The sequence below is a fragment of the Epinephelus lanceolatus genome, chromosome 11 (genome assembly GCF_041903045.1).
Source record: "Epinephelus lanceolatus isolate andai-2023 chromosome 11, ASM4190304v1, whole genome shotgun sequence".
Lineage (NCBI taxonomy): Eukaryota > Metazoa > Chordata > Actinopteri > Perciformes > Serranidae > Epinephelus > Epinephelus lanceolatus.
The window spans coordinates 3,690,426-3,699,246 of record NC_135744.1 but is presented as its reverse complement, the minus strand read 5'-3'; positions in this window follow the sequence as shown (position 1 = coordinate 3,699,246).

Here is an 8,821-nt window from a genome sequence, read left to right as displayed (position 1 = left end):
AGAGCAAGAAACAAAATGAACTGATGTGTTTAATAACTGATAAAAATATCAATCGTAATGGTGGTTGACAGATAAATGGGATTAGTTAAATGTGACAGGGGTGCTATAAATACTATCCGTGTTTAATGACATCTGCTGTAGAACACTGATGTCTGCAACATTGTATGTCTTTCCTGAGGCCTATACTGTGAAGCCAGTTCACCTTACCCAGAACACCTTTCTGTTATCTGGCTTCACGAACTAACATTAATCATCACGATGGTGGTTATCAACTCGCTCTGTCAGCTCTGGGTTTTCCTATCCAGCCACAAACATGTTGATGTGAAAGAGGCAGAGTTGTCTATTATGAGCAACATCATCAGAACCATGGATGAAACTACTTCAGATAATATGAGATGAAACTGTGGTACTATTTACCTATGGTAATGTTCCGTTTATGGGACAGCAAAAACTCATATTCATCTGAGAGAAATGTAAATGGTAGGCTAGAATCTTACAACAAAATAAGGAAATGTAGAAACATTAGAAATAATTTCCAAATATTAAAGGTAGGCCAAGGCTTAAAATACTGAGCACTGGGGCAAAACATATCCTATGAAACACACTAATTTAATTTCTGGGGCGACACTATTTTTAAAGGATTTATATGTATTTAATAAAAATGATTTGTAATGGGGTTTTTTTTAAAATCTGCTTTCATTTTTTTAACTTCTAAACTTGCCCTGTGCCAGAAAACAGCCTTGTCCCAGACAAGAACTCACAGCTTCAAAGAATTAAACAATGTATTTAAAGCCTACAAAATCTAAAAATAACAGTACATACTGATAACATCAGTGTGAGAGTGTACTGCTATAGTCATCTTTGTTTTAAAATGTTTTTTTTTTATCAAAATGTTGGGCCTGTAAAGCTGTGTCCCAGATTTTTGTCAGTTTCTACAAAAACATCATATAATCAGGTATAAAAGGGCTTAGCAACATCACAAGGACGTCATGGTTTCCCAGAAGGTGGGAATGCTGCTGAAGTGGTAAACTTTATAATTTTTTTTTTTTTTTTTTAATTCATCGAATAATGTCCGTAGCCCTTCTAAATCCAAACTAATAAGAATTATTCCCTCCTGTACCTTTCTAATGATAGAGAGGGTCTTGTGTGCCCTAATCCACTTTGGTATTACTGGGCAGCTCAATTCAGGACAATGATGTTTTATTTTTCAGATAAATCTTCTCCTTCTTGGATGAACATTGAACACTGCTTTGTCGCATTGCCTCTCCCTCAGTATTTATACTCAACAACAGTTAAAATCTAAAAAAGAATACAAAAAATCCTATAGTTAGAAATATGATTAGGGTGATATCATGTTAGAAAATATTATTATTATTATTATTATTATTATTATTATTATATTATAATATCACCTCTCTCTCAGACTTAAGTTCTACATAGGGTAACAACTCCTTCCCACCAGACAGACTAGATTTAAGTTTTATGAAGTGGGCTGAAAAAGGTTTAAAGAAAACAGGGTGTTTGATTGTATTAGATAAGGGGACCTTAAAGAAGAAGTAGAGCTAGGAATTAATGTATAAGAAATTGGACACGCCATCGACAGTATGAAGTCAGAAAAGAGGGCAGGACCAGATGGTCTTCCAGTCGATCTGTATAAAAAATTCAAGAACAAATTGCTAACACCACTTTTGGAAATGTTTTTAGAGGCATTTAAGCAATATCACGAGAGGGAGTGATGTTGTACTGTATATTGTCACGGCTGTGATTCGGTCATAGGAGACAATTTTAGCCGTGACGATATACAGTACAACATCATGACCTTGAGTGTGATATTGCTTTTATACAACAGTTCAACAACAGCTTAAACAGTAATGCTGAGTAAGGAAATGTTAACAAAAGGTGATGAAATAAATTATTTAAGTATGTTATGTTACCCTGGAAATCCAGAGTTCTCGCTAGAGCACAATTTGAATTTGCTCAGCGAGTCACTCTGGCAATCAGTAATGATGCTCATTACCCATGCCCTTGTAGCCGAGCTGCACCAATCACATCAGTGTATCTGATATAGGAGGGCCAGAGGCGAGCTAAACAGATGACGACAGTGGTACGACGACGAAGTCCGGAATCAGTCAGTAAACATTGCAAGATGGCTATGGATGAACAACAGTTGTTTGAAACGGCTTTGGCTGCTACAATGAACGAGTTAGACTTGGCTTTTTCTCTAAAAGAGGAACAGAAGATGGCGCTCAAATCTTTCCTTTGCAAGAAGGACGTTTTTGCTGTTTTGCCGATCAGATACGGCAAGAGTCTAATCTACCAGTTAGCTCCGCTGGTAGCGCTCTGGATACGTCACCCTGTGTATTGTTCTGATTGGTCGTAGTGTTATCCAATTGCGTGCAGTGATATTTTCAAATGCATGCTTGGTGCCGCCACTCGAGTTGGGCCATTTGCATTACTCATAGCCAGACCCTAAATCTTTCTAGATTTGGGTCTGGATTTCCAGGCTAATGTTATGTAGCTCCACGAAAAAAACACGCTAGGAACTCACAAGCTACTTTGTATTTACATTGATCTGCAACTGTATTTACATTGATCTGCAACTGTGTAACTTTGTCCTCTCCTGACGACCACTCATAATTTAATTCAAATGTAATTTTGGGGAAAATACCCATCTTCTTGGTGTAACGCTATAGCGTCAGTTTGCATCAATGTAGTGAGTGTGACAGTTGGTAACGGTTGTATTTATATTCATAACACCTGTGAGCGGGGTGATTTTACTGTTACATGTCCCAGTGATGTTGTACTCTATATCAGCACTCATGGAATGCCTCTTGTCCAATCAAATTACTCGGTCGGAACTAACTGTTCTATAATTCAGAATGGCAGTCTCCCATCCTCTATCAATAGTGCTTTAATTATATTACTACCAAAACCAGGTAAACCTTCTAACAAATGCGAAAACATGAGACACATAAGTCTGTTGAATTGGCGCCGATCACGTTATTTTTACAAAATCGGAATTGGTAATAAAAGATCGGATGAATCAAAACAACAAAAATGGCCAGATTTTTCATCTATGTTGTTCATTGTTGCCTCCACTTCCCAATGTATAAAGTGTGGCGATCCTGTATATTTTATAAATATATTTTTTTAAGACAGTGGTTATCAGCTGATGGCTTAATAATAATAATAATAATATTAATAGTTTATTTGTATAGCACCTTTCATGCACATAGTGCAGCCCAAGTTGCTTCACAGGGTAAAAGAAAAAAGAGGAAAAAAATACAATAACGGTACAGTAAAAGGCAATAGAGACAAGATAAAAGCATACAATAGAATAAAAATTACATAATGCACACAATTTACAGTTGATGGTAAAAGAAGTCAAAACATGTAAAAAAATAAATAAATAAATAAATAAAAAAAGGAGGTTGCTTCCCTGATGTGAATGGGTAGTCTGTTCCAAGCCACTGGGGCATAGAAACAGAATGCTGCTTCAGCATACTTTTTATAATTCATTTTAGGGACGTTGAGCAGGCCAGCACCAGAAGACCTGAGAGTACGGGTTGGAGTGTATTCAGATAAGTAGTCGGAGAGGTAGGAGGGGGAGAGGCCATGTAGTGTTTTAAAAACCAGCAAGAGAATTTTAAAATCAATCCTAAAAGCTACAGGCAGCCAGTCGAGAGATGCTAGGACTGGGGTAATGTGATCTCATATCCTGGTTTTTGTTAAAACTCTGGCTGCCGCATTTTGTACAAGTTGTAGCTTGTCAGTACTTTACTTCGGGAGACCAGTAAAAAGTGCATTACAATAATCAAGGCGAGAGAACACAAAAGCATGCATCAATTTTTTAACGTCATCCATGGATAGATAAGGCCTAACCCTAGCAATGTTTCTGAGGTGAAAATAGGCTGCCTTAGTAACACTGTTGATATGACTTTAAAAGTCCAGCTCAGAGTCGATAATGACACCTAGATTTTTCACCTTAGCCTTATTTTGCACGACCAGACTACCAAGTCTACTTGAAATCATTTGCCTCTGTGTGCTAGTGCAGACTATGAGAATTTCTGTCTTGTCTTCATTTAATTTAAGAAAAATTTCGCTCATCCACAGTCTAATGGTAGACAGACACTCTATTAAGGGATCGAGCGCCTTTGGATCATCTGCCGCCACAGACAAGTAAAGCTGAGTGTCGTCAGCATAAAAATGGAAATTGACTCCATAGTCACCAATTATTTTTCCAAGTGGCAGCATATACAAACTGAAAAGCAGAGGCCCAAGGATGGAGCCCTGTGGAAAACCAGAGAAGATCGGGCATTTTGTTGAGGCATAATCAGAAAGTTTGATCTGATAACTTCTGCCGGTAAGATAAGAGCGAAACCAAGATAGGGCAGTTCCAGAGAGATGAATCCAGCTTTCAAGCCGGTAAAGAAGAATGTTGTGATCGATCGTGTCGAAAGCAGCAGTCATATTGCGAAGCATAAGAATGGAGGTATTTTTATTGTCACGGCTCACCCTGAGATCACTGACCACTTTAACAAGTGCAGTCTCAGTGCTATATCCTTGTTTAAAACCAGGTTGGAATTTGTCATGGATCTTATTCTCATTTAAGAAGGCATCCAGCTGATTTATAAAGCGGTCAATTGTGGAGAACAAAACTTTGGGGTTATGTCTGTTTTCGTTTATGATGCCAGAGAAATATGCCTGTCTTGCATGATGTAATGATTTGTTATAGACAAGTATAGAATTTTTTAGGATGTCACCATGAATAGTAAGCTTGCTTTTTCTCCACATTCGCTCAGCCCTATGACACTCTCTCTTGAGAAGTTGTATTTGCTCATTCTTCCAGGGTATTGATAGTGTCTGTGACTTCTTCTTGATTTTTAGAGGAGCTACTATGTCAAGGGCTGACTGTAGTTTGAGGTTGAAGTGGTTAACTTTGTCGTGGACGGAGGAGTCGTCTGTTAGATGAGGTAAACTATGCAGAAAAAGGGGGAAATCAGTGGCGGCAGATGGAGTAAAAATACGTCTCTTTGTAATGCCCTCTGTATGACTACTTATTGAACCTGGGGTGGACATGGTAAGTAGTAAAAAGAAGTGATCAGACAACCTAGTATCCACAACCTTGTTGACCTTAATATCCAAGCCTTTGGAGATCACTAAATCTAAGATGTGGCCACCAGTGTGGGTTGGCTCCCAGGCATGTTGCATGAAGTCAAAGGAAGATAGAAGATTCAGGAATTCTCTAGCTTTAGTGTTTGAGGTGTTATCAATATGCAGGTTGAAGTCACCAGATATTAGAATTCTATCGTAATTTGTAAGGCAAAGTGACATTAATTCTGATATTTCACGTGAAAAAGAGGCTGCGTACTTAGGAGGCCGGTAAATAGTGATCAGTAAAACTGGGAGATGACTTTCTAGTAGGATGGCCTGATATTCAAAGGTTGAGAAACTGCCAAGGTGTCTGCGACTGCATTTCAAGTAATTTGAAAAAATAGCTGCCAGTCCACCACCTCTCTTTCCCTCGCGAGAGGTGTGGATAAAGCTATAATTTGGAGGTGAGGCTTCAGCCAGGAGTGCAGCACCATCGGAGTTGAGCCAAGTTTCAGTCAGGAACATAAAATCTAGTTTTTCATCACAAATGAGATCGTTGATAGAAAAGGTCTTATTTGTAAGAGCCCTGGGCCCGTATTCACAAAGAATCCTAAGACTAAAAGTAGCTCTTAGTGATGTCATTCTAAGAAAAATCTTAGAATTCCTCAAATTCTAAGATTTTTCTTAGAATTTTCCCTTGGTAAGATAAAAGTTATTCACAAAGCATCTTAGGCCTTAAGAGAACTCCTAAGGTGAAAAACTGTTAAAAGGAGGGAGGAGGACTTTTAAGAAGCCTAAGAGTGTCTTAAACAGAGAAGATGGCGGAAAGACAGAGAGGAAGGAGAGATATTCTCCATATATTGAACGACAGTGATTTAATAAGACGCTACTGGCTTGATAGTGCAGGGATAATGTTTGTGGCTGACCTCATCAGGGATGAGCTTACTTTTCCCACCCAGCGTAGTAACGCAACAATGCCCGCTTTGGATTGCAGCACGTACCAGCGCTTCTCACACTCATCGCTTGTGCGTAAAAGGAGAGGGAACGACGCATTGATTTGTCAGGCAATGCGTTCCCAAGTCTGCTTCTTCCCTTGTGCCGTGATCCCGGGACTGAATTTCACTCTTAAAACTCCTCCACGAGCTGTGCCAACAGCAGGCACTGCTCTTCTGTCCAGTTTGGCAGATAGCATGCGAGTCAGTCACTGTGACAAGCGAAAATTAATACACCAGAGCTGGAAGACCGACCTGTCAACTCTGGGTGTGCTGGTCAGCCACAACAGCACAGGAGAGAGAGAGTTATGCGTAAGAACTAGACTGTGTGCTGGCGTTGCTCTGCAGTTGTAGGGGATGTGAACTAACATCATCCAGATGTGCCAGTCATCACAACAAGGAAATAAACAAAGTGGAGACCAGGGGCCTCATGTACAAACGGTGCGTACGCACAAAAACGTGGCGTACGTCCTTTTCCACGGCAAAGTCCAGATGTATCAAGAGTGAAATGGCCGTGGAAATGTGCGGTGCCTCACGCCAACTTCATGGCTGGCGTACGCACGTTTCTACAGCTGTTGATCCTTGGGCGACACAGAGGTGATGCTGAGAAGCTGTTAGAATAAATAAATGTGAAAACAATTAGTCCTCAGAGTGATGTGCACATCAGAGAAACATCAACAATTAACACTGATGAACAATTTACACACACGTGTCTGCAATTAGATGAGTGGATATAAAAGCATGCGCAAAGTGGTGCCGAAAATATCGTTAACAACAACGGCTGCTTTAGCAGTAGTAGAAGATTTGTAAATGGCGCAATACGAAGAAAGCGTGTGTTCAGAGACAGATGGCACTGGCTCATCAGCTGCTTTAGGTTCCTGAGGCCAGTCCTCCTGGAACTGTGTGCAGAGCTGCAGCCGGCAGCGCGACACGGCGAGGAGCCATGCGCTGCCTGTATCCATACAGGTTCTGACCACACTGGGGTTCCTTAGCTCCAGGGGCATTCCAGAGGGAGCTGGCCGACCGATCGGGACTGTGCCAGTCGACCCTGAGCCGAGCCATGCCAGCTGTGTGGGACGGAATTATCCGCATGTCAGCCAGGTATATCAAATTCCCATAGCTGAACAGGCCAACATTAAAGCGCAATTTGCAACGACAGCCGGTTTTCCTAACGTTATCGGAGCTATCGACTGCACACACATGGCTACAGTATAAAAGCACAATCACAGGATGAATTTGTTTATGTCAACAGGAAGCATTTTCATTCGATCAATGTACAGATCATATGTGATGCGCAAATGCAATTAATCAACATTGTGGCGAGGTGGCCTGGTTTAACGCACGATTCATACATTCTGAGTAACAGCATGGCTGGGAACAAACTACAAGCTGGCACTGTGCGCGATGGGTGGCTTCTTGGTGAGTAATTTATTTGTTTAATTGTCCTAATATTAATCCCCCTGATGCGCACTGAACATGTGCGCCCCCAAATATTATCCTGTCTTCACAGCATCAGTACTAGTCAGTGGTTAAAGTTAGTGACTTGCTGTTTTTTGCTGGTTAAACTACAGCTTCAGAGCTTTCTAACAAGCCCCTGATTGTCTGTGTGTGTAAAGTACTCATGTGAATAAACCCGTGCGTAAAGTGTGACATTTCTTAATCAGCCACACCCTTTCCCCGGTGCACTTCTGCATTCATTTACAACAATAGTGTGTGATCCGTGTAAGTGGTGTATAAAATTAATAAATGGAAACTGTAAATCCAGTTCACATAATTATTTGTCTGCTTTCAATTGACCCCAGGCGACTCTGTGTTCAAACGGGGTGAGCTCCTCCTCTTCTGTCCCCCCGCCTGTTTTAGCCACACTTTGGCGGTGGGCAGCCCTCCTCCGCTTCACGTCCACCTTAATGTCGGACCACTTCTTTTTTAATTCTGCGTGGGTACGCTTTTCTGTCCCCACAGGATTGACAGGCTCACACACACTCTCCCACTCACTCACCTTGCGTTTTGTATTGATGCCGGAGGACAGCGTGCCAAAAAGTACATTTTTGTGCGCCTCCACTTCAGCGAGCGTCTCCAGTTCGCATTCTGTGAAGTTTTTCTTTTTTCCCGCCTTACTCATTCTTTTGTTTTAGTTTTCTGATCGTGCAGAGAGGGGAATCTTAGGTGCAGGAATCATTTAAATATGATTTGCATATTTAAATAGGAGCGTGGACAGGGAGAGGCCGGGTACTCCAACATGTGCGCTCAAGTCCGCGTTGATTGGGATGTACAAAGGAAATGTGCTTGGATTCATGTGTACTCAGATTCATACATCTGGATATTTTTATGCATAAGATGTTTTCTGGATTTAAGTGTACGCCATGTTTCAGTAGCAAATCCACGCAAGTCTTTGTACATGAGGCCCCAGGGCCTGTATTCTCAAAGAATCCTAAGACTTAGGGCTCATTTATGCTCCCTTTACGTACAAAAATGTATACGTCCGTTTCAAACGATGTTACCGTCACTGCCCACATACTTCCATGCGCCCTTTACGTTGGCATGGATGTTAACCAATATATCCACCAGGAGGCAGCCCAGCGTCAAAAGTTTATGACAACAACAAACTCAAAAACAAACATGGCGACTGTGGAGGAGATACTGATAATGTACCTCTTGCATAAAAGACAAAAACAGAGGCAGCGTTGTAGGAGGCGGTGGTCGGTGAGGCCGTTAAATAGATCGCGACTGGAGGA